General features: G+C 43.8%; 1 protein-coding gene across 5 annotated transcripts in view; it reads left to right on the plus strand.

Annotated features, from left to right (window-relative positions):
• Nucleotides 1–9,196: 9,196 nt before the first annotated feature.
• LOC134515376 (receptor-interacting serine/threonine-protein kinase 2-like) overlaps nt 9,197–26,809 on the plus strand; it is a 34,218-nt gene continuing 16,605 nt past the window's right edge. For 2 of the 5 annotated variants that reach the window (XM_063334273.1, XM_063334269.1), the window contains exons 1-4: nt 9,197–9,367; nt 10,811–10,868; nt 11,564–11,753; nt 26,462–26,611. The gene's annotated coding sequence lies outside the window, so the exon portion shown is untranslated. Of the gene's footprint in view, nt 9,368–10,780; nt 10,911–11,563; nt 12,662–26,461; nt 26,612–26,809 lie in introns of those variants that run through there. The other 3 variants (XM_063334270.1, XR_010070961.1, XM_063334272.1) reach the window with 3 other exon arrangements.

Genomic DNA, 26,809 nt, shown 5'->3' on the forward strand with positions numbered 1-26,809 from the left:
TCTTCATAAAAACTAGGATCATTTTCCTCCTGGTTTTACGCAGTTTAGTGTTGAGCAAGGTAGTCAGTCTTTAGGGGATAAAACAATAAACATTTTTTCAGCTTGTAAATGCAGCTTGTACATGTTAATTACCCACTTCGATCTCTTCATCTGGAACACTAACAAGAATGACACTATCGGGGTGAAGGTGCCTGCCAACGTTCCCAAAAACTTACTTTTGGAACATCTTGCATGCTTTGTTTTTAAGAGGGGTCTGAGCCAAATCACACAACCTTAAATAGAAGGGCCTGTTGAAGCAAAGGTAGGCATTACAATTAGTTTCAAGGGCATTTGGGACAGCCTTCCTATATAATTGATGTTTTATGATGCTTTTGTAATATAAGAAAAAAAGGTATAATGTTTTTCCATACATCAAGGCAGTGATCTCAAAAGTCTTAGGAAGAAACCTGGCAGAGAGAAGATTCATCAATCTAGGATCAGACTGCTCCTCTTCTAGTGGGGCTTTGCTTTTTTTCCTAGAAAACACACTTACATTTCTAAGCACAGAAGACGACAAATTAATATTAAGAGTGAGCATAAGTCTTTTCTAGAGCTTGGAGCTGGACCGGCCTCCCTCAATCCTACATTTATCAGAGGAAAACCCAGAAACATGTTTTCTAGTCCATGCACATAGGTAAAACACAGTAATGCTCATCAGTTAAAAGAAGTACAGCCTATGGCTCCGTGGGCTGCCAGTCCCTCTCCATTTCTTACAGATGTGCTCCCAACCTGTCTCTGGGACAACCTCCACCAAAGACGTTTACTCAGACTCTTCTCAGAGGACAAGAGACCTGAAAGAAGGTGCATGACTACTCACATAGTAAATACCCAGCTGTACATGATGCAAGAGTATTAAATGTTTGTGCAAAACTCTGGGTCAGTAAATAAAAACGAAGAGACTGTAGAAGCCTTAACCTGCTTGCAGTTGTATTTATGGTAGCAGCTTCTTTAAGTCGTAACTGCAAGTCTTTTCTTCCCCTGGCTCACAGCAGCAGCCTGTGCAAATAATTCAGAGTTGATCTGAACACAAGCCTGCTGCAGTCCACCACATGCTGCTTCCATTTATGTGAAAACAGGAGCTCAGAGATCCCTTTCTTGCTTTCGAAACATCTTCAGCTGCTCTTTTCAGTTCCCTGACGGCTGCTGAGAGCAGCACAGATAGACTCTAGTTTCTCCAGTCTAGCATCGGCACATTTTTAGCCCCTTAACAAAGGCTGGGCAGGCAACTGTGAAGCACCAGTTTGAGGTGGACAGGTACATTTTTAACTTTTCAGTTCCAGGTTTTCATTCACGCTGAGAAAGCCAGGACACTGCCCTCACCCACACCGATCACTCCTCTGTTTGCTTCCTCCTCCCTGACTCCTCTTATTAAGCATCTGCCAGCAAGTTCTTTACCTTTACCCTTACACTAACAGCCCCAATTCAGAGTGTTTTATCAGATCTCAGAAAAATCATGTTGTGTCTGAAAAGGCCTGTTTATATTCTAAGCTGGATTTTACCTGCATCTCATGCACACACTGATGAAACAAGGAATGGGCTAATGGAAGTCTCCTCATCATGGGTGATTAACAAGAAAAAACTTGCTGAAGACAACTCACATATGAAGCTCAGCTGCAAGTAGTACAGAACTCAATCAAGGCAACAGTACCCACGGTTTTGCAATCACAGTCCCCTCAACTCCAAGTTCGGTTTTACCATAGAGTCAAAGAATAAAAGATTCAGATCTGAGAATTCAAAAATGGAAAGGGTTCCAGTGTTTTGTTGAATGAGAAGTGTCCAATCTGAACAAGTCTGAGACACTGTGAAAGACAGAAACTCACACCTACAGAAATCAGAAGCCTGTTATTTCGCAAAGGCATCCAGCTTCCTAAGATAGCGAACTGTATTAGAGCAAAAACCTAGTCTGCCCAGGGACATGATCTCTTATCGACCTGTGCGTCCCCAGGGAAATTAACAGTAAGCAAGGCATCCTCCAAGGGACAAAAAGGTTTTTATCCTTGTCAAGGATTAACTGGGTTACACAGCTTGTTATAGCTCCCTGGATGTTCTCTGTTCACTGCCCAACACTCAAATTGCTGGAGGATGTGACAGCGCCAGAGTCACCTTACAGGAGCAGAAGGGGCGTTACTTCTGTGTGTTCAGTCCCACAGAGCGCTTTTCAGCTATGCCTAGATATTAAAAGCGTTAATTTAAACTCAGAACACAATTTTTTAAAAGCAAGGGGTAGAAAGATTCAGAAGTCCTGTGTCTTGACGCAATCACTCTAGCATTAAAAGAGTTATTTCTATGGAAAGTGGGCAAGATGCAGAGGAGTAACAGGAGACATCTACATGAAACCAAGAGTTTACATTGTTAGTTAACAAAAGCATTACCCAGTAGATAAAAGCAACCCAGATATTAAGGTTATCTCCGGACCTGAGTGACATTTGATGAGTCACTTGAGCTCTCTGAACTTCCTCTCCTCTGACTGTAACTATATTACATGGGCAGGGAGTATTTTTCAAAGCATGTTTGTACAGCACTGAGAAAAATTAGATTGCAACCCGTTTTACAGCTTCAAAAGCTAATACAAACAGTTTAAAGAGATAATTTCTACAGACTATCTATAATGATGACCATCTGATCTATTTTTTAACCACATAATTAGAGGCCTTTTCCAAATATGTAAGTATATTTTTCATGCCTCTGGATGAGTAATCTGAAAATCCCAGCGCTCGGTATGTTAACACCACAATAGAAACTAAATGTATGCCAGTGTTATATTTTCATGGTTTCTTGAGTGCTTTTAAAGTTATATACAGTTACATTGGTATTGAATCAATAAGGTATATTACCCTCCATGAAAAAACTCCCTCTCTTCCTGTGGTACTTCATTGTCATGTTTCTAAACCCAGCATGGCCCTTGTGAACTCCAGCTGACACCCTCAGAAGACTTCTGGCCACGTATCTGTATTAAGTGGCCTGCAGCCATCCCTCCTGAAGCTTTCATCTCATGCAGCTTCACAACAGGACTGACCAAGCCACATTTCGATGGGAGATTTCCAAGGAAAACAGCTTAACAAGCATCAAAGCAGAACAGGGTAGTCCAAATGAGGTTACGCGATGTGACTGCACTCAGAGGGTTTTTACCTGGGGATGCAGGTGTCCACTCTGATTCCAGTCCCAAGACACTGAAAAATCAAAGGCAACACATTACAAATTGAGATCTAAAATGCAGTATGATTTCCTGTATGTTAAAACAGGAACAGATTCCATCAGGGTGCTTGAAGTGCCATCTTGTGGCAGGTCAGTCTGAGCAACATTAGCAACCGGGGAAAGAAAAACAAAACACTGAAGACATTTTAAGTCCAGTGACAAGAGAAATTTAGATATAGTATTATGGTCAAATTCAGATTTTATCATTAAAGCTTGATGAATTAGCAAAATAGTAACATTCAACAAGCTGCTAGCTCTCAGCCCATTATTATTTGCATTATACATACATAAATATTGTGAAGACAGTCTGCTTAGCCCAGCTCAATCAGAAACCATCCCATTGCAGCCAGAACAGCTAAACAAACAATAGCTGGTGTGAAGAGAGAGGAAAAGCAGGTACCAGACAGGTAAGAGGTGCTTTCTGGATGAAAGGCACTATATAGGACTCTGCTTTTGAAATAATATAGCTGTAAGTTACAACGGGCAGAACAAATCCTATGCCAACACCACACCACCGTGTTCTGGCTCCGTAACGACAAGGTGAACCATACACTCAACTCCAGCCCATACAGCACAAGGGTAAGCCAAGAAAAGCTATGATAAAGTCTGCCTCGTGAAACTCCAAGAAGAGCAAATGTTTTGGGTTTGGTTTTTTGTTGCCTTTTTTTCCTCATAAAAGGGGGCAAGAACACACTTACAAATTCTTTAAAATAGCACATTCTGCCTCTAACCACCAGCTGCATTGAACTAACACAGCTGCTCCTGCAGAAGGCAGGAAGGAAGGTACACTGCCCAAATTATTACACAGCTAATAAATACTAACAGGCACTGAACAGCTGCAATATTACCTAAGCTTAGACTTTCATAGACTTAATAAAGCGTACTTTGAGATAAGGAAGAGACAACCTTTAACTACTCACATCTTAAGAAGACATTAGGAATTAAATTTACAATTTAAAAGCCAGACAAAGAAGAAAACATTCCAAAAAAAAAAAAAAAGTTTTCCATTGTAGTTACCACATCTACTTTTCTCCAATGCAAGACTGAGCTTACAGAAACTTTCTAACATTCTAGTTCATTATCAGAAGTGTTCATTTTTAGGTGATATCAATATCATTTGTGCACAGTGGTAAGGTATACTGTCCTGATTTCCAAATATATATATAATATATATGTACCCACATACACCACTCCAACCACCTCAAGGGTAACCAAGCAGTTTACTACAGATACTAAGGCAGTATTAGAAAGATCAGTGTGTTTTACATTATAACATCTTTGTATTAGCTCCACCTTTCACTTCTCAGCTACCAGAAACGCTTTGCTTTGTATCACTGGCAAGACAATTAAGTACCAGCATGTTCCCAACTAGGTGACTTAAAATCACAAAGCCCTAATTTCAGAGGTTACACCCTGGCAGGTATTACTGATCTCAGTAGAAACTGTACTTTGAGAACCACTGAAAAAAATAGTTTAAAAAAATGGCCTAAAAAGCAAACTTCAGTGGCTGTCATTAGTCAAGGGTTTCAAGTTGCTAACACTTCACATCTCCTTTTCTATCACACCAGGTTTTCTATCAGAAAGATAACACCAAGAAAATTTGTTCACAAAGGCTGCTTAACGTTGCTTTTGAGATCAACTGAGGCGTTAACACAAAGAGGAATGGTTTGTCTCACACCATGTTACCAGCACTACATTTAGTGCAGCTAACAGCTCAGTGTTACTGCAACACCAGGGCTTGATTCCAGCTCCTGTGAGCTCCCACCCTGGCAGCTCCGCGGAAAACAGTCGTACATGCAGGACGCCCACCACTAGTCAGAGATCTGAAATAAAAACATATTTCTAGAGAGGAACGCTCAGCAGAAGATTCAGATCCAATTAAGCCACCACAAAACATATATATAGCACTACAATACAATTCCAGATGAGTCTCAATAACCATTTAACCCATATTTGATCTTGTACTATAACCCTATCAAAACCAAATTAGAGAAATATAAAAGTAATTTGCTTTTAATTAATGCTTATATTTAAAAATTGAGTCAGTGCTGCAGTTAAAGCAAAGAAGCCTTGTCACTGAGGGGAAGCGATCTTAACAACCCCCTCGCACTTGTCCAGAGAATGTAATCTCATTGCACAGCTTCGTACCCACTTCAAACGACCTAAAAAAAGTTGCTTCAATACACTGTGTTCCACTGTAGCTCCCAAAGCCATGCTGTAATTAAGAAAAGGACTCTCAGGACACAGTTCGACAATACAAACCATCAGCAACAGTTAAGTCATGCTATTTGTTCACCTTTCCCATCAGCGGTTTCTTGTCCGACCCACTCTCTGCCCTCCATTGTATCAACACACAGTCAACGTTGTGACAGTCAACGAGAATCAGGAGTAAACTCCTATTTAAAAAGGAAAACTTGCTTGCATCTTCTCTAAGGCAGTAAGCACCAACCCACTTTGCCTGGTAGCTCTAACTACTGTATTAGTTACCACAGCACAAGCTAGGCTCTGGCTTTGCTTTTTATCTCATAATTAACATTTCATTGCTTCCAAGCTGATTAAAAAACAGCAAAAGACCAATGTAGTTTAGGAAAATCAGTAGCTACCTGGAAAAACAGCCCTGCAGCCTTACCTGAAGGCTGCCATGACCAGGCCCAGGGAGGACAGCCAGGGCTAGCCAAGAGCCCAGACCACGAGGAAGGCTCATGGCAACAAGGCAGGTCCAAGGTCAAGCCAGAATTCAATACGCAGGTCAGATACAGATTGCTAAACAGGTCCACAGTGACAAGGTCAGGGTGGGAAGTCAGACCACAGGTGAGGAGAAGCAGCAGACACCAGTGCCCAGCACATAGAGCAGCATGCTCCACAGCTCCAGCAGGGACCAGGGGCCCAGGACTGAGCTTAAATGGGCTCTAGGCCCAGGGATGGGGGAAGACTGGGATGGAGACCCCAGGTGAGGCTGCCCAGGGCCGTTAAAGCCTGCCCTCAGGTTCTCACAATTATGAAAATGAGCCCCACCAAGTCCCCTATCAGTCTGTCAAGGGAGTCAAAGAAATAAATCATGTTAGTAAGACCACCCTAATGCTCTGAAACTCATCTTTCTGCACCAAAAATAAGCACCTTTGGGAGAACATGGCTAATTTTTCCTCCTCTTTCTGCTTGCTGTATAGATAAATAGGCGATTTCTACCTCCACAGTTATCAATCTGAATGACTCTACTGTTCTCCCTAAGCTTTTGGTAGTTATCATGTATGTACATATATACACACATGTATGAGATGACTAGCACCTAACATGGTATCTCAGGCCCTAAATGAAGGGTGCCCGGCCCTGGGGAGAATGAAAAAAGGTGGTTTTGAGGATGAAGTCGCCAGGAAAACCTGGTGCCCCAAGGGCTTGTGGGGCTGTTACCTGAAATAAAAGCCCTCAAAACCAAAAGTAGTTTAGAGAAGAGACATTGCTTTATGTGACATTGGGTGCTAGGGGGAAAACCCCACAAATCTAGCTCACCTTACTGGGGATATTCACCCATTATTTATACACAAAAGATTCTCATAATTCCGCCTACCTGATGCATAACTCCACCTGGGCTTACATATTCATTAGGATGACGGAATAGCCTTTTTGCACATCTGTATTAAGTTTTGCTGCGTTGGCAAAACACTTCTGCGCAAGCGTGAGGGTCTCGGTGCTCGTTTGGGGAAGGAGACCCTTCTTCGCATTATCCTTTTAAGGTACTGAGTCATCTCAGGACAGCAAAAGTTTACTGTAAGTTTGGCAACTTCCTGGAGGTAATAAGGATGTTCTTCGAAGTAGTCATAACTCTATCCTAATTGGTATAGGAGTAGATATATATATCTATATAAAATTGATGTATAGAACGATCTTGAAGTGATTAACTACTTCTGGTTATCCCATCCTTGGTGATTAACTACTACTGACTGTCTTCTCGTTATCACTAACATCAGCTCAGTGACTATTTTTTACACAGTGAGGTCAGCAATCAGCTATTTTCCCACACAGTATGACAGTTTGTAAGAAACAGTCATTTTAGAAACAAAGCAGAGGCCTGTCTTCGGTCACTGGGCCATGAAAGCAGTTCCCAGAAAGCGAGAACAGGCACCAGTTTTCCCTCCTGGCCCCTTCGCTGTGGGAGCGACCCCCGGCCATTTGCTCTTTTCGAGCCCGGCCCTGGGGTGAGTGAAAAAAGGTGGGTTTTGAGGATGTCGTCATCAAGAAAACCCATGGTTTGAGGGGCCCCGACAGCGTTTCCAAGAGAGCCCTGCGAGTCCCGGTGTGGTTTTGGTGAGTTGGGGCTTCCAATGATGTCCTCTGCCCGTAACCTACAGTGTGTCATTTTGACTTCACTGCAGAAAAGAGATTTTTCCAAAATTGAACTGTTTCTCGTTCCGAACGCTCGCCTTTTACGAACGTCCATCAGCAGCGAGCCTTCGCGCCCTCCTCCTGTGCCCCCATTGGTCGGAGCGCCTCCCCGGGGGCGGGGCGAGGTGGGGATTGACGGCGCCTCCGGGCCAATGGAGCGGGGCTGCCCGAGGACTGGGGGGCGGGCGGCGGGTCGGACTCGCTGCTGTCACCCCCCCGGCCCTGGTGCCCCGCGCCCAGCGACGCGGCGTCCCTGGGGCTCGTCCCGGGGGGAAAGCCCCTGTTCCACAGGTTTTTGGTGCTGAGGCGCTGGCTGTCGCTGCCCGGGCTGCGAGTGCGGACAGGGCCGAGAGCTGGGAGCCCCGCAGCCCGGTAAGTGGTTCCGGTCCCCGGCTGGCCTAAAGCGGGCCGAGAGCGTTCACCGCTCATCACCCTAATGAGAGCTGAGAGCGGGATAATTGAAGGAGTGCTGCCGCCCGGCGGCCGAAGGCCGGTCCTGCAGGTGGGGAGCCGTGCGTGCGCTGTGGCCCCGCCCCAGCCCCACCCTGCGCGTCCACGCACCCGTCCGTCTAGGCCACGCCCACCTCTATTACCACGCCCCTGGTGGCGCCCACGGCCCTTCTAGACCACGCCCCCGGCCCTCTCTGGCCACGCCCCACCGCCCGCTCGCGGCTGACGCTCCCCCCCCGTGGCTCAACCGCGGTACCGCAGCGCCGGCCCCGCACGGGCGGCATCCCCGGCGGCGGGGGAAGGCAAAAAAAAGCCAGTTTCAAGCTCCCGGGAAAGCCAAATCCACCTCGATTTGTGCAGCCGGAAACCAGTTTGGGGAAAATAGGACCCGCCTCGGCCCCGTCTCCCGCCCCGAGCTGCGGTACGGGCTTCTACTCGCCAGCACTCAGGGCTGCGACGCCGCTGTACTGCGCATGCGCGGCGCTCCGCCTGCAGTACCAGACTCTGTCCGCAAGGCGGCAGCATTGAGCTCTGTGGAGCCCACGGTACTGCGCATGCGCGCCCCCCGCCCCACCCCCGCTGTGCACTGGGGAGGCTGGTCGTCCCAGCTCAGGACTTTTCGACCAAAAGCCGGTACTGCAGCTGGAGAGACGCCTGATGCCCCCTCGGCCCCGCCTCCCCGGCACCGCCTCCCGCCCGGCCGCGCAGGTGCTGGCCCACACGCAGCCGCAGCGGCCGGTGCCACTGCCGAGCTGCGGGAGCCCGGCTCGCCCTCGAAATGCCGGACCGCGAAACGGGTTTCGTTTGTGCTGCCGCACACAACTCTATTATAAAGTTTTTAAGTTGAAAAAACCGGGTTTGGGTGAATTCCCCGCCGGTGGTCCCGTCCGCAGGGCCCCGTTGCCACGGCGACGGCCCCCCGTCCCCTCCGGCGCGTCTTCACCATGGCAACCGCTCCCGGGCGGATGGGCGGGAGGGTGGGCCAATCAGAGCGCGGGCGCCGCGCTCCCATTGGTCGGATCGCCTCGCCGGGGGTGATTGACGGCGACGACTGGCTAATGGAGTGGGGCTACCTGAGGAGTGGGGGGCGGGCAGTGGCCAATGGGCGCGCGTCTTGGGCGAGCCGGGCCGGGCTGGGGCGCTCCGGAAGCGGAGGGGGCCGGGGGGAAATGGCGGCCAGCTCGAAATCGGAGCGGGGCGGTCTGGGCGGAAAGCGGGGTCTGCCGGGCGGGTGCTTGGTCGGGCCGGGCTGGGCCTGCGGGGCCGCCGCGAGCACATTGTGAGGCAGCTGGACCGTGTCAAGGTGAGCGGGGGGCCTGAGGGGACCCTGAGGGGTGGTGGGAGGGGGCCGGGAGGGCCCTGAGTGGGCTGGGGGAACGGGGGGGCCTGAGGGGGGAATAGTCGAGTCGGAGGGGGATGGCTGGGCCCAGCTCCCTGCGGTGTCCCTTCGGCCTGGGGTGCTCGGGGTGCGGGGCTGGCGATGCCGGAGAAATAAAGCCCGGAACGGCGGTAAGAAAGCGGGGTCCGGGCCCTCCGTAGCTCTCCAGCGCTCCCCTAAAGTGCCCGTGGTTCCCTGGGAGTGCCGGGCTGTGAGGTGGCTGCGGTCCCCCTGCCCCTCAGCATCGTCCAAGGATGCTCCAAAAGGGGTCGGGAAGCAGAGAGGGGAAGCTGGTTTGGGGCTTGACACGGAGACCAGGACTCGTGTTCCTGGGGCTGGAAAACAGGCTCGTGTGTCTGGTTTTGAGGCTCAGAAACAGAGGGAGTTGTGTGGCTTTGGGCTCAGGAACAGGGGTCAAGTCCTGCGTTTTCGGGGCTTGAGCAGAGGCTCAGCAGCTGGGTTTTGGGTCTTAGAAATGGGCACTAAGTGAGCTGGTTTGGGGACCAAGACCAGAAGCCAGGTGGCCGGTTTTGCAGAGGGGGATGGGAGGGCATTGTGTGCTGCTGGGGAAAGCAGGGGGTGGGCAAGGTGCGTGGAGGCTCCCCAGAGGTGGGGGGTCTGGACCCGTGGGACCCCGAAGCTCGGGAGGCTGTCACGCACCCAGCTGAACTCAATGGTCTGTGGGGGAAAAGATGCTTTTCAGACGCCACGTGGCCTCTTCGAGTCGAGCTCTTCTTTGTGCACTGCTTAGAATAGTTACTAAGTAATTACTCATACAAACCAGTTAATATTTATTTTATTATGTTTACAGCTGTGATGTTTAATCATAATACTCAAAATATGATGGTGACTGATTGACACCCTGGTCAAAAGACCACACTGTTGCAAACAGCTGGAGCTTGTAGGGAGAAGGAGCTGAAATCAACTGGAGCTTCAGTTCAGAGAGGGGCCTTGGATTAGCGAGAGCTGTGGCAAGCAGGAGCTGGAGCCAGACGAGGTGTCCGCTGCCTGCAGCATGCTTTTGTCAGAGGTAAGACTGCTGGCAGCGGTAGTGAGCAGGAGCTGCAACTAGCTGGAGAGTCTGCTGGCTGGACCATCCGCTGTCCATCTGGGCTGCACTCCCCGCACAGCTCAAGAGGCAGGGCTGTCCCCAGCACAGAGCTCTGAGCAGTGGGGAGGCGAGTCATCCTTCTGCCAGCCCGGAGCCTGGCCTCTTCACTCGGGGATGAAATTCATGCCAGGTGGCCTCTGTATGTGGAGGGTCCGTCCCGGCCCCACTTCCGAGGGCAGAGGTGGGGTGGGAGTCTTCCGTCTCACCCCCGTTGGCTGGGTGTGACAAACAGGGTCATTTCTCTCCTCTTCTCCCAGGTCACCTTCTGTGGCATGTGAAGAAAATCCTGCATGGCTGATTCCGCTCGCTGCTCAGGTAATTGCACGCATGGGGCTGGGGGAGCAGGGAGACACGTTTGTTGAGTTCAGGGATGCTACAGATACTCCACGTCAAACCCACAGAAAAGGCAAATTTGCTGCTAGTGCAGAAAAGCTGATGAGGAATTGCAGTTAACAGAGCATGCGTCCTGCCTGAATTGGGCTCTTGGTAGTTAGGAATGTCTTCCTTTTGGGTAAAAGGACAAACTTTCACCCAGGGTAAATTAAAAGCTGCCTGTTAGCTTCTTTAGGGTCAAGTGTTTCTCTTCTGGTTGTTCATACTTATTTTATGGGCAACTTGAAAACAGCCTTTTATTTTCTATGCATAACTAAATTTTCATTAGTATGTTGTGCCAGTATAGTTGATTTTTGAGCACCTAGATGCCAGTAGAAATGTAATGAATGAAATATGGTGGAAACTGATATGTCACTTTATTTTTTTTTATTTCCTATTATTTTTTATTTTTCTTTAAAAATAAAAAGCTTTTGATAATAAAAAAATTAAAACTTTTTAATTTTAATTTGTCTTTTAAAATATTTTATTTTAAATTTTTTTTTAATTTAAAATTTTTTTTATTTGACTGTTGATGGCGTGTTTTGGGTTTTTGGTTGGTTTTTTTTTAGGTCAGTAATTTTTTAATGAGTGTTCAGGAGTGGCAAGATAGTTTAATAGTATGCTTTTCTTTATTCCAGGAACACTGTATTTTCCTGTGGTCTCCAAAACAGACCTGCCAAGTGGACTCTCCCCAACATTGTGACCTGATTCTTGTCAGTTATGTGGGTGTTAGGAGTGAAAGACATGACATGAAAATAGCTCCTGTATTATATGTCTGTGATTTTCCTACCAGCCTTTGAAACTGTTAAGACCAAATTTGACAAACAGGTGAGGAATCTCAGCAGTACAAATTCTGTATATATAGCTCATCTGGTGCTTTTTCTCTGTGTTTCCAAGAAATAAAAAATTCAGGGAAATCTTTATTTGCTTGAAATCACAGTATTTCTTGTGAATTCTTGTGAATCCTTTTGGTCAGGCCTATCAACCACATGGCAACACTTATCCAAATAATGCAGCAGTGACCTCTGCTGCACAGATGACGCTATTTCATACTTGTTCTGCTAAATTGAGCCTGCTGTTAATACTCTTTCAGATAAGTTAAACCAACATTTTTATCAAAAGCAAGTAGACTTGCCTAAAGGTAAAATCATTCCTCTTTTTACTAATAAAGAGGGCTTCAAACCACAGAAGATTATTTTTCAAGTTACTGGCATGAACATACCCACAACTCAGTTTGAACATGAGCACTGGTTATCAAGAATAGCATTAGCATTAAATGAATCTGGAACTATCCTCATAAAAATATTCTTGTTAATTTTACTGATAAGGAACCTGAGGCACAAGCCACTGAGTGACTTGCCCATAGACACACACAAAATCAAAGTCAGAGGCATCAAGGTCAGGGGAAATTATGATTTCAAACCCTATCACAAGATCGTCCTTCCCTTTCCTGTGCTGGATCAGCAGAATATCAACCAACTGTAAATGGCATGTGTTACGCCCATATGTTATACTCCACGCCATCCAGGTGACAAGGAAAAGCGATGCAAACTGGAAAAAAGAGGATGCTTGCAGCTCTTGACGCTACCTGATCATATGAGAGCACAGATCCCATAAAGCAGTCATAAGCCTCTTGATTTGATCTTGATGACGTACTGGACAACCATATATTCTGCTAGGTCAGTGAGAGCTACACGTAAAGCACTCCACCCTTTCCTCTCATCACTAACTCTTCTCTCTCCCCTCAGTCCTCCAAGGGACCAGGACCTTTCCCTATACTGTCTATGTGAGGAATTTGGGTCCAGCATTACTGCACACTGCCCAGTCTAAAAATGTTACAGCTGGCATGGAGCAAAGCTGTGTGATCCCGTGCTGCCTCTGCGTGGTGAAACAAGGCTGAAGCACGCAGCAAACTCACTCAAACCCTCCAGCCATAAAGTTTCCTGGCAGGGTTGTTAAGTTATTACTCATTTACTACTGCCAGTGACATCAAATTCAGCTGGTAACAGGAGTAAAAAGATTTCTTAAAAAAAGCTCTGAAGTCAAATTTCAATCTCAGATATGCAGAAGCAAAGGACAGTGAATGTGTGTGGCAAGCTGGCTTGCTGGAAGTATGACTGACACGCTGATGCCAACTGTGGATTAAGATTGCACCTATGGATTTCCTCAGCACAGCACTGGAGGGTAGGAGTTATGAAGTATGAGGGCTCTGACTTCTCAATTTAAGACTATTGAGCATCCAGGACTGCTATAAAGATCCCTATTTATACATCAGTACTAGGAAATTATGGAAAAAAATACAAGGTTTTTAAAAGAATATACAAAGTTTTTAGTATTGATTTCTGAATTACAAATAATTTTACCCCCACCATCTGAGAATGAGCCGTTGACATTTCTAAAACGAAGCAGGCCTGTTCTTTTCCTCCTAACTTTTTTTTTTTAGTTTTACACCCTGGACCACGTGAAGTAATATACCACTTTGATCCTCAGTTTCCATCATAGCCTTTCAGGTTCAAAGTGCCCTCTCCAGCAGTCCCATCCAACCCTCCAGCACGTTGGGTTTATCTTAACCAACCTAAATGCAAGCTGTAGAGAGCATTAAAAGCCTGTTGTAATGTTCAGAGGAGGGAGAGAAACATTGTCATTATCATCCTCCATAAACTAAAGAGCTGAACCTTTCTCTATGTTGGTCCCAGGGTTTCCCCTAAGGCTCCTACTGTTTGTGCATCCTTTTGTCCACAGCTACCACTCTCCCAGATGCCTGCTGGAATCCTCTAACCTTTCTGCCTCCTTTGGCCTTAAAAAAATTACTCCTTCTGACCTTAGGATTGAAGGTTTCTGCTCCCTCCCTCACCTACCAACTCTGCGGCAAGCTCAAAATCCAGTTCACGTGCACCTCCCTGCTTAAATCTCTCCATAGAGAATAGACTATTTCAGTAGGAAGGGATCTACAATGATCATCTAGTCCAACTGCCTGACCAATTCAGGGCTGACGAAGTTAAAGCATGTTATTAAAGGCATTGTCCAAATGCCTTTATAACACTGACAGGCTTGGGGCATCAACCACCTCTCTAGGAAGCCTGTTCCAACATTCAACCAGCCTCTCAATGAGGAAATGTTTCCTAATGTTCAGTCTAAACGTCCCCGTCACAGTTTTGATGCATTCCCATGTGTCCCATCACTGGATCCCAGGGAGAAGAGACAAGAACCTCCCTCTCCCCATCACCTCCTCAGGGGTCTCCCCTCAGCCTCTTTCTCCCAACTAGACAAGCCACTCCTCATAGGATATGCCTTCCAGAACAGATAATATTAGAAAATGCCATCTTGTTTACCGTGTAACTCCCATTCCCCTACAAATCTCAGTTGTTACCACTATCTTTGGTAGTGCTTTCCACTTCAAACACTTGTGTATCTCTCTCTCATTTCACCTTATACCTATTTGTTCAGCACCGCTACAGCGACTCTCTGATTTATGATGAGAACTTTTTTGTGCTAAGCACAATAAAATGCACATCAGCCTTGCTTCAGCCACAGCTTACAATCCTTCCAAGCAATGAGGTAAAACAAAAAAAGCAAACTTGTGGAAAAGGCAGCAAGGGGAAACAGCAGCTACACAACACAGCCCAGCAAGGACAACAATATTCTCAACATATGAACTGTTTCAAGGCTAGAAACAAACCATTAGTTTTCCACCCTATTTTTTTTAAAAGTGTAATATTCCTTATTTTCTGCCTTACATATGCAACACTGCTAAGCATCTTGAGATTAAACTTGCAAGCAGAACATATGAAAAGGACAAGCAGTTATGTTACACTATGCTGAAAGGGAAAGTTTTCCCTCTAAAGTGGATCTGAAAATAGGTCCCAGATTCTCAGAATGAAAGTGGATGTTTTGCAAGTAAGGCTACAAAAATTTACCAGAAAACCCCACTGGTGAAATAGCAGAAAAAAACTCAACCATATTTTTCCTCATACTGAAAGGATAAGAGAGAGAAGTAGTGGTAATGTGGCGGCTCGACAAAATCAAACTATGTTGAGGTATGAGAAAGTAAAATAAAAATAGATTTTCTTTAGTACCTTTTTATTCTTGTAGATACAGCAGTGTGAACTCAGTTTAAAAATAACTTAAGTTTTTCAATTCTCAGACTTCAATGCTCAAACTAGCACGTGACCTCATGAAACAAAAAGTGTCGTTGTCTGTGTGATTCAGCACGTACACTGATTTTTCTTAGAAGACAAAAGAGTAGCCTTTCAAATGGGATATAATGTGTCACAACATCAATATAGTATATTCACATGACAAGGATAACTTAATTTTTAACATCTTTATTCACCTGTGAGTATTTCTTTTCATTTCATGATACTTGTTCTGTACATGGAGTACTTAGCTTCTACCACCGCAAGTCAAGTGCTGGTCAGTAGGCACTTGTGAGCGGTCACTGTAGGACTGCATAGGAGGCTTCATGAACAGGGTAATCCTCCTCCATCTGCCAAGCAGCACTGAGGCCTGAAGACAGCTTTTTATAAAAAGTCACATGCAGTGTTACCTGAACACCATTCTCACATCAAACCTGATTCTAATAATGACTTTTGTGATTTTACATACTGACCAAGAACAAAGCCTTCATTTTCTAAAGTCTCCAGCAGACGGCAATGTGTTAACTCCTAGTTTAGGAAGAAGCTAGCTCACATGAAGCCTATTAGAAACTAGAGAAACTGTTTTTTCTCTGATACTTCCCTCATGGCTTTCCACCTGCTGATGAAGTTCCTCCAAATACATCACGAGTTTCCTCTAGAAGGATACCACAGACATGAAACTTGCAATGTCTGTGAAACAGTCCCTGTGCTAAAGGAAACAAAACTTATTCACCAGTCTGTCAAAACATGCTTTTTTGGGAGCACCACCAAAAAGATAAGGGAGAAGACACTTAGAGCACTAAAATTAGAGACTTTTTCAGAACAGGTAACAATACTAAATTCTGTAGCTTTGACCAATAGCTAATCAGAAATGCATGGAAGTTGCATTATAGCATACAATATTATTAAAATAATTCTTTTTAAGATTAGCATTAGACATTCCAAAACAGATCCCACCAAAGACTACCAAACAGTTACAGATTAAAAATTCATTAGAGCCTAATAAATCCACACTAAACCCTTTTACACAAACTCAGTACTTTCGAAGACCTATAAGGGAAGATAGGCTATGACCTGTCAGGGCCCTGGGAGCAACAACAGTCCCTGATTGTCCTCATCAGCATCATCTGGGACCTCCACCCAGCCACATGCTGTCTGCCCATTGGCCCAGGAACTGTATTGAAGATCAGGCTTTTGCTGGTGTTTCTCCTCTGAGCTACCTTGGTGGTGTGTTTGATCTCAGCTTATACCTTGCTGATTGGGATTTGCCCTTGGACCTGCCTCTTTGCTTAGGCTTGTGTGTTGACCGCGAGGCCTCTTCTGTTCTGCTCCACTTGCTTGAATACTGCAACCTTTCCTGGTAAGGACATGGTCCCTGCTTGTATCCTGTTCCCTGTGGCTCCTGCTCACCTTCCTTTGCAGAGCAGCCCACTCTTGCAGCTTTCTATTACTAATAATCATGAACATTGTCTAAAAGGAGCAATGCAGTAACTTTCTTTTTGTTAAACAAGCGTTCTAACGGATATAGAATAATATCAATGTAGGATAAATCATTATAGTGGCCTTTCTCTTACAGTTTGTTTTTGCTTCTCTGTAAACAAAAGAAGTAGTGTTAAGTGCACGTGAAGTTAGGCAAGACAAAGAGCAGTTGGGATGGAAAGAATTGAAAACTTGAATTATAAGTAGTTGCATTGGTGTTGAAATTCATACAGCATAATTTTCTGAAGACTTGTGGTTAATAAATTTTTTTAATTCAGGTATATTGAAGCTGCAGCATGAACCTAGTGACAAATAGTGTCTTTAGAGTTCCATAAGAACTTATCTCTGGCTGTAGCACTGCTGATTTGTCTTCATACATGTTCTCTCTCTTTCTCTCTTCTACCAAGCTCCTTATTTTCAAACAACTTTTGGGAAGTCAGTATCTTTGAGAATCTTTTTCCTGAGTAAAACATAGTTCAGACTTTTTAAATTATTACAATACTGTGGGCAGTGTAGAGATTGAGATGTGGTACGAGGGCTTTAGCATTGTGTTCCTTGTAGGCCAAGCTTTAGGAAGCTCATGAACTCTTGATTGTGAATTCTGAGAATTCAATTATAGTTAGAATTGTTGTTAATAAACTGTGACATATCACAGTAGGACTTAATATTTCTGTTTTTAGTTTTTGTCAGCCTTTCTGATTGCTTCATTCACATTTCTTTTGATCTATGTTATGCTTACAACACCTATATCACAGTGTGACACTGCAGAGAGACTCTACTGCACTTTCTGCAAGCCTCAGGAACTGAGCTTTTACAGTTACAGGAGCATAGTGAAGTTGCTAGTTGTGCTATTCTGATCTGACTTAGCAACACAGTTTCAACAATTTTTGACTATTAAAAATGTAGGGCGGGAAAGTTAAGCAACTGCTCTCTATAGGCATGCAGGCAAAGGCAGTGATGAAACTCATGTGAGCCTCTGACCCCAACTTCCTCATGGCATTGTGGGGAGGGGAAAAAAAACTATGAGAAAAACCTTTAGGTAACCTTAATTTTGTTTATCTGATTAAACCATGTGTGGCAACTCAAATTGGGTTGACAGGCCCAATTTACCTATTTATCATTTATTAATGACAACAGGTATTAAATGTAATTTAAAACTTAACCGTTTAGAAACTGATGAAGTTTAGCTGAACCCTTCCAAGCTAACTGTCTGTATCCTACTCTATAGCTTGTAGAAAAGAAACACATAAAAACAATATATATGTTTTCTAGACAATGCCGTATCACAGGAAGCTCAAAAGCACGAGACTAGATAAAATTCAGGATGCTGTTAGAATACTTTATATATTATGGCCACAGATATATTTTTAATATTTAGTTACTAATAAACTATTTTTGGGTTTGGTCTTTCTGATGGGTCCGCTTTCTAATGTTATTAAACAAGACAGCAGCTAGTGATGCAAATGCATATACAAACATGAGCCAACTGTGGAAATCCCCACTTTAGATTATGTTAATGGTCTTTAGAAACAAGACTAGAAGGAAAAGATATTAAAAGGGAAAGAAAAAAAAAACCCAAAACCTTAGTTGCTTAACCATGATGAAACTCCACATGTGGTCTCAGTAGTGCTGAGCAAGATCTCTCTTGACCTACTGGCAACATTCTTCCTAATGCATCCCAGGATGCTTGTTGTCCTTGTGCCACAAAGGCACATTGCTGGCTCACATTCAGCTGCTTATCTACTAAGGACCCCAAAATTCTCTTCTGCGGAGCTGCTTTTCATCTGGTTGGCCCCCAGCATGTACTGGTTCTTGGGGTTATTCCTCCCAGGTGTGTAACTTGGCATTTCCCTTTGAACTTTGTGAGACTCCCGTTTGCTCATTCCTTCATGCTGTTTCGTTGTTTCTGAGTGGCAGTAAAACCATTGCCTATTAATCCGGAGAGTCACTAAATTTGGAGCTCACACTGCCAAATGTGTGCTGTTGTATTTTGCTTCAAGAGGAAAATATTTTCTGCAGACGTGCATACCATTGTGGAAATATACTTAATATATTGTGGAAATATACTTAATGCCAGCTGCTTCAATTATAAACCTGGGCCTACATCTGGCATCTACGTAATCTGGAAAGACCATGACTTTTCCCTAAACCTGCTGGTGTTAGGGGTCATCAGCTTCTCTTGCACAACTTCTAAATGTTTCCTTTTTAATGTTTTCCATGCAGTTGTCTGTTTTGCTACCTACTTTCCTGTACTACTGAAGCCAAGAGGAAGTGGGTGTATATGTCGCTTCAGGACATGGATAAGCCTTAGTGGTTTTCTGTCCCTCACAGTACAAAGGGGGAATTTGCAATAGGTCATTTCTTTTTGTTGCTGCTTCCTGGAAAGAACACAATAGAACAAAGTCCACCCCATACAGCCTGTTTTCACTCATGCCACACTGCTGTTTTCAGATTTAAAAAGCAAAAGGCAAAAAAGTACCTAAGATTATATTAGTAGAACAGTAGTTTACTCTTCAGTTAATTTGCCTATATTAAAATGGATAGTTCGATAATTGAGAAGCTAAAAAGTCAGAATATCAGTCCCAAGATTATGCTGCATTATTGCAACATTTTCTTAAACCATGTGACTATTAATTTCTTTATGTTTTGGCTCAATTGTCTTTGCTACAGATGAAACACTGGCTTGCAAAGAAAGCTAGCAAGACAGCTAAATAGGCAACACTGTACTGAGGACAGAGAGCATTTAGGTTCTCTAGCTTGTTTGGACACTGCTTACGTGTATCTCTTGCTGTGTGTCCCTGTTCTCTCATTGCTTTCACAGGAGAAATGACAGTGATCTCCATGGGGTAAGCAATTAAAAATTTACTGGAAGAAAGTGCTAGACAAAAGCCAGACTGCAATGTTTAGCCTCCTTTGAGAAGTTCATATGCAATGTTGCCATCTCAAACATTCAAAAATTCCACCTCTCAAACTAATATGTTTTCAATGAGATTACGTGTAATAAAAAACAACGTCACATGTTCTTTTTAGTTGTCTTCCAAACTCTTGGGTCTGTAATGAATAGATTTTCAGAGGGTTTTGATTTGGCAGTCTCCAAATGAAAGCTGAAACTTGTACTTACCCTCTTGATTACTGCAAGATTTGTTAAAACTATTGTATTAATAATTTTTGACCAGGATTAAAGTTCCATAAATGTATAAATTTGTTTGGAATAAAAAGATCTGCTTAATTTTTTTTTTACATGCTATCCCTTCACATCACTCATGTAATTCATGGATTTTAGCCCAGCTAAAATTTCTCAGGTTGACAAAGGCTTCTTTGATCCGCAAAGGGCAATGACACTTGTGGTTGGAAAGACTGTTGGGAAACGAAGGTAAATTCTCCTTTTTTAGATCCTCTGTGTTAGTTGGCTGCTTTCCACAGAAGAGTAAGAAGTACTCATCTCCAGCAGCGTTGGACTTAATTCCAGTTTAGTGTGTTAATGGCCAAATGAACTCAATAGAAAACAATCTTAGTGGAACACAGTTTTACCATAAGCAGAGCGTTTTCCTAGATGACTGAAAGTCCACGGACATTTACTATAGCGATTCAGAATTCTTTCTGTCACTAAATGCAAGTGGCCTACAAGCAGACTTGATTATACCAACACTTAAAAGGAAGTCAGTAGCAATCTGTATCTTTCAGATGCCTTTAATGTACACGTTATTGCAACTTTGAAAAAAAACCCAAAAAATCTCAAACCAACCCAAACTAGCCCCACAATGGAAAAATGACATTTAGATTAGATTCTTTTTAAAAAAGTCTTTGTTGATTATTTGTGCTCAATTGCATATTTTTGTATTTCAGAATTGTCAGGTAGAGAAAATGCAACGCTTAGGATCAAGCCAATTCAAAAAACTTGCCCACTTTCCAGTGGAAAATCCCGGAGGCAGGCATTGCGTGGTAAAGATGTTAGTGCTGTGCTCTTCTATAGGATGGGCTTCTTTTGGGGATTTGGTCAACATGGCTGTACTTTCTCCTTGGAACAGGTATCTTTAGGGGAGTAAGGAGGGATTGCGTGTGATGTTCCTTTGCCTAGAAGAGCTTGAGTTTTGCTTGGTATGCATAAAGGCTTTGAAAGCTTGCTTATATTCTCTTACATACCTATGCTATACGTTCACAGCAAGGTCATACAATCTAGGCCTCTGCCATTTCACCATTAGCTTACTGGAACTATTTATCTGCAGGGACATAATTGATGGACAACCTGGAGGTTTAGCATTTCTCCACCCTGTCTTAATACTGTTTAGTATATCACGCTCCAAAACAGATTGCAAATGCTTGGCATGTGGACTAGGGCACTTCTTACAAATCATTTAACAAGTTGAGGTGTGATACCTTAAGCTCTCTGCAGTCTAGGAGTTCTTCATCTTATTGTTCACATTACATGAATTGTGTGATACCTGTTTAAGATGCCACTATTTGAAACAGTTGGGTAAAGAATTAATAAATTTTTGTGTTACAATTTAATTAGCAGAGCTGCTTGGCACTGCTTATTTTACAGAAACTGCCTAAGGCCTGTAGCTGTGATAACTAGAAAGAGTATCTTGTTAATGACCAGGTGAATGTTACAACTATTTTCCAAAATAGCATCATATGGGTGTTTAAGGAAACCATTTTCTTGGAAAAAAAAAAAAAAAAAAAAAAGGCACCTTAGTTCAACTGCAAATCCATGACGTGGTAACCATACTTTTGCATCTTGAAGTATCCCATTACAGTGGGCAAGTATCGTGCCTGTTTGGAGCTCTATCTCTAGAGCAAGATGATTATATCATTGGCTGCACTGATGCAATACAGATAACATTTGATAAAGGTGAAATACAGAGTATCTGAATCCCACAAATTCAAAGCCTAACAACATTTTAATATTCATTTGCAAGACCTCCTGAAATACATGAAGGGCCAAAGAAACCTTAGAACCTACTTCTTTGCCAAAAGTTATCCTGTACAGATGCTCAACTGGAATAACCAGATCGAGAAATGATGATGGGAACTCTTCTGAAATATTTAAGTGTAGTATTTACTGAACACGCATCAGAGGCTTTGGTATTTGGGTCATCTTACTGCTTCGATCTTCTGTGTCATTCTCTTATTGCTCATACTCGCTCTATTAATGTTTTGTCTTACACTGTGGACCTTTAATGCTGCTTCTTGTAAAGCTACTGTTTTGTTTTAAATTTGACTGTAACTGGGTTCGTTCTGTGTGACTATTATGAGGGGGAGACCTATAAACCACTCATGTCTTAAACTGTGTTATCCTTTAGGCATCACTACTATTCCCACTTTCAGGATGTTAAGAACATGTTTGTGTTCCCTATATACTTTCTTAGCTTGTGAGTGAGCCACAAAAACAATTTTGGCTTGAAAAAGCAAATGTTCTTCTTGCATTGTTATGGGTAGGCTTTAAAAGACCTTCTTTGGACACTTTGAAAAGCTTAAATATGGTGGTTTTTTCCTGTTTGTTCGTTGACGCTCAGGGGCTCAGAGTTTTGTTTGTCTTCTGAACGAAATAAAAACTGGTCTTTGGGTTTTTTGAGATCCATGGCTTTTCCGAAAGACTCAGGCTGTCACGTAGCATGAACAAATGTACATATGAGAAATAATGTGCAATCTCTGAAGTCTTCCTGCAGTTATAGTCAGACATTTTCTGCTACATGGAATTCCAATCCTGTTGTGATGGCTGGATTCACTCATTAAATAAGGAATCCTGCAGATGCTCATATAATGGTCATCTTAAGTGCTCTTCAGATTACCCTCCTGTTCATTGTTTCCATTGAATATGGTTGGAAGTTCAGTTGCTGGTGTTTCTGTTAGGATCTCAGTCTTTCCCCATCCTTGATGATAGTACACAGTCTCTAGGCATCAAGCAGCTACTGCTTTTGGCAAGAGCTGTCTGTACTTCTCCAGCATCTATGTATTTAGGCATCTGTATGGCAATGAATGAATCCTTTGCATAGACGATTAGATAGATTCATTGTCTGTCTTGCTTGCTTTTATTTCTTGCTTGAAGGTTTTATCCCAAGTATTTTCCATAATTAAAAACAAACCAAACTTCAAAACCCAACAACTTACAGCCAAACTAACTTTAGTTTTCTTATTTTTGTCTAATTACTGCACAAGACAGCCTTTGTGTGAGCCTATACAGGTTTTTTCCTTGCCCGTTATTTATAAGCTTTCATATTATGTGAGAACTTTAAATTTCTCTGGGTAAATTATGTGTAGGTAAAATACTAACTGTTTTTTTAATTAACACGTTCAGTAACAGTGATGATTAATTAGTTCAGACCTGCACTGCAAATTGGCCTGTATGTTTCTGGTTTCTCCAGATATGGATTAAAATTAAGCTTTATAGTTTTATACTGAGTTTCTTTATAAGCTGAAAACAATAGTCAAAAGGAATAAACAAATGCAGGATTGTTCTAGTGCTTTGTTCCCCCAGCACATGATATTCTAAAAATACAGGAGTATCTAAGACTACTTTAAGTGTCAAAGAATCTCTGCAAAATTAAGTCCTTCGAACTCTCTACAAAGCTCCCCCTAAGAAGTTTCTTTAATTAGTTGAAAGGATTTTTATCAGTTGTGATTCTGCTGCAGTACAGTCTGAGCCTGACAGGCTAATACCTTAAACAGAGGAAAACATTTTTAATGTACTTTACAGAAGTGTAGACTACGGACACAAATGAATGCATTGTTGACAAATCAAAGCCAAGGGGAGGAGGATCCTGTGACCACAGCAATTTGACATGCTTCTAGAGCCTTCTCCAGGACTATCACAGCCTGCCTGTTTTACCTTTGCCACTTCAGCTCCTTCATACTAATTTCATTTTTGGAGGGGTGTGCCGGGCAGAGAAAGCTGATGCTGGTCAGATAGCTATGGCTGTCAGGAAATAATGCATTGTACATGAAGGCATACGCCACGCTTCCTGCTTGTAGCGTGCTTCCTCTCAGGCCACAGAGCCCTAGCCACATGATTTTTAGATACAGGGGACTTTCCTGTGATCATAGGAGGATTAGGTAACTGCCCTACTGCTTGTTCTCTCCCTGTTGGGGGGTTAGGACTTGATCCAAAACCAACAGAAGTCTGTGGACAGAATCTCATTGACACTGGTTTTTAAAGTCAGACTCTATAAATACAGACAGTTTCCATGTAGTAGAAAGTCAATAAATGTGACCAACTGAAATGACTGCTTTCTCCTAAAGTCTCCACCCTGAACCCAGCAGTCCCATCAACCTGCAGTGTGAATGTATATGCTGGGGGCATAGCAGGAACACAATTAGGCCAGAATATCTTTTTCACAAAATTAAAGATGTTCTAGACTTTTGGCATTTTCTAGCCCAGCCTCTGGCCCAAAGCAGGACCACCAGCAGTGCTGTATCAGGTCAGCCATGGCTTTGCCTGCAGACTCTAGAAAAGCTTAAAGGATGGAGATTCCGCAACCTGAGTGTCCCTTTCTAGTACTGTGTTACCCAACTGAGGGGGGAAAAAAAAAATAAAAACTCTAGCATCTATCTTGAAACTCTGAAGTAGAGAAATCTGCCTATGCCACTGGTTGGTACCTGTTACTATAGAGAAGAATTTGGCCCATTGAGCCATTGACCACTACCCTCTGCATGTGACCATCCAGCGACTTCCTTATCCACCGAACAGTCCAACCCATCAAATCCGTATCTCTCCAACTTAGAGAGAAGGATGTTGGAGGGGACTGTGTCAAAGGCCTTGCAGAAGCCCAGATAGATGATATCCATTGCTCTTCCTTTGTCCACTGATGTAGTCGCTCCATTGTAGAAAGCCACTAGGTTGGTCAGGCAGGACTTGTCCTTAGTAAAGCCATGCTGGCTGTCTCGAATCGCCTCCCTGTCCTCCCTGTGCTTTTGCATAGCTTCTAGGAGGCTCTGTTTCATGATCTTCCCAGGCACAGAAGTGAGCCTGACAGGTCAGTAGTTCCCGGGGTCCTCCTTTTTAAAAACGGGTGTAATGTTTCCCTTCTTCCAGTCACCAGGGTCTTCACCTGACTGCCATGACTTTTCAAATATCATGGAGAGTGGCTTGGCAACTACATCAGCCAATTCCCTCAGGACTCTGGGATGTATATCATCAGGTCCCATGGACTTGTGTATGTTCAGGTTCCTCAGGTGATCATGAACCTTGCCTTCACTTACAGTGGGAGGGACTTTGTCACCCCAGGTCCCTGTCTTGCGGTCCTTCAGCTTGGGAGGTGTGAGGAGAGAGGTTGGCAGTGAAGACTTGAGGCAAAAAAGTTGTTGAGAATATCGGCCTTCTCCTCATCTGTTGTTATTAGTTTGACATTCTTGCTCATCAGGGTGGGTATGCTTTCTTTAACCTTCCTTTTCTGGTTGACATACCTGAGAAGCCCTTCTTGTTATTGTTGGCATCCCTCTTCATCAACAACCTGGATGAGGGGACAGAGTGTACCCACAGCAAATTTGCTGATGACACAAAACTGGGAGGAGTGGCTGATAAACCAGAAGGTTGTGCTGCCATTAAATAGACCTGGACAGGCTGGAGAGCTGGGTGGAGAAGGGACCTAATGGAGTTCAACAGTGGCAAGCGTAGGGTCCTGCACCTAGGGAGGAATAACCCCATACACCAGTACAGGTTAGGGGTTGACTTGCTGGAAAGCAGCTGTGTGGAGAAGAACCTGAGAGTCCTGGTGGACAAACTGACCGTAAGCCAGCAATGTGTCCTTGTGGCCAAGAAGGCCAATGGGATCCTGGAGTGCATTAAAAAGAGTGTGGCCAGCAGGTCGAGGGAGGTCATCCTCCCCCTCTACTCTGCTCTAGTGAGGCCACATCTGGAGTACTGCCTCCAGTGCTGGGCTCCCCAGTTCAAGAAAGACAATGAACTACTGGAGAGAGTCCAGTGGAGGGCTACAAAGATGACCAGGGATCTGGAGCACCTCTCTTACGAGGAAAGGCTGAGAGACCTGTGGCTGTTTAGCCTGGAAAAGAGAAGACTGAGGGGGGATCTCATCAATGCTTATCAGTATCTAAAGGGTGGGTGTCAAGAGGATGGGGCCAGACTCTTTTCAGTGGTGCCCAGGGACAGGACAAGGGGAACGGACACAAACTGGAACATGGGAAGTTCCATCTGAATATAAGGAAAAACTTCCTTACTCTGAGGGTGCCACAGCACTAGAACAGGCTGCCCAGAGAGGGTGTGGAGTCTCCTTCTCTGGAGAGATTCAAAACCTGGCTGGATAAATTCCTGTGCAACCTGCTCTAGGTGAACCTCCTTTGGCAGGGGGGTTTACCTAGATGATCTCTAGACGAGCCTTCCAACCCCCACCATTCTGTGATTCTGATTCTGTAGCTTTTCTCAATTTGCTGACTGCATTTCTAGTGTAGCCCAGTATGCAATTTTCCCCACTTGCGTTGAGAGCGCACTGTTGTCTCATGATCAACTTAACTTCCACCATAAAGCCTACATCCTTTTCAGCAGGGCTACTTGAGAGACTATTGATCCTTACTTCTTTGCCATCTTACGTTACCCCTATGCTTACTTACCCTCTAACCAGAAAACCGGCATTTTTTTCCTGTTTTAAGATCAACTCGACTTAAGAAGTTTAAGGGAATTTTGTACTTGTGCTATTGGCGTGGTCTACTGCAGAGATAAGCGTCAGCCGCACAATCTGCATGCGGTTCTACATGCTTTTGTGTCTGGGCTATATCCAATATGGTGTTTTTCACTGTTAGAGCTTTCCCTCTTGGCATTCCTCATTGTGTAAAAAGCACTTATCCAACCTCTTTTTCTGTAATCGCTCTCATTAATTACAGTTAACAAATCAGCCTGTGAAAACCCGTCTGCAGTCACTAAAGAGTTACAGCTTGTATATCTGACCAGGAAATTTTCAATGTTTGCAGGCAGCCAATAAAAGGAGAGATCAACAACGCAGCTGACTCATACAGGAAAGCTCGAGCTGTGTTTGAATGCAGTTCAAACCTGACTCGCGTTTGGTATCTGCAGCAGTTTCACTCCATTGTTCCATAGTTTTTATGCCCGTATTTCCACAGGTAAGTTGATTTTTGCTTCCAATTTCTTTTACTGAGACATCTGAATATTAACATAATGTAGAATTTCTCTCATGCTAAGGAAAACATCTTTGCTATGAATCACTTTTTTTTAAATTACCTTTTAAATTAGAAATTTGAAATACATGGTTTTATAGCAGTCTCCCTCCTGCCTCTGCCTCCCCAACTAGGGGAAGATGA

This window comes from Chroicocephalus ridibundus, chromosome 4 (genome assembly GCF_963924245.1).
Source record: "Chroicocephalus ridibundus chromosome 4, bChrRid1.1, whole genome shotgun sequence".
Lineage (NCBI taxonomy): Eukaryota > Metazoa > Chordata > Aves > Charadriiformes > Laridae > Chroicocephalus > Chroicocephalus ridibundus.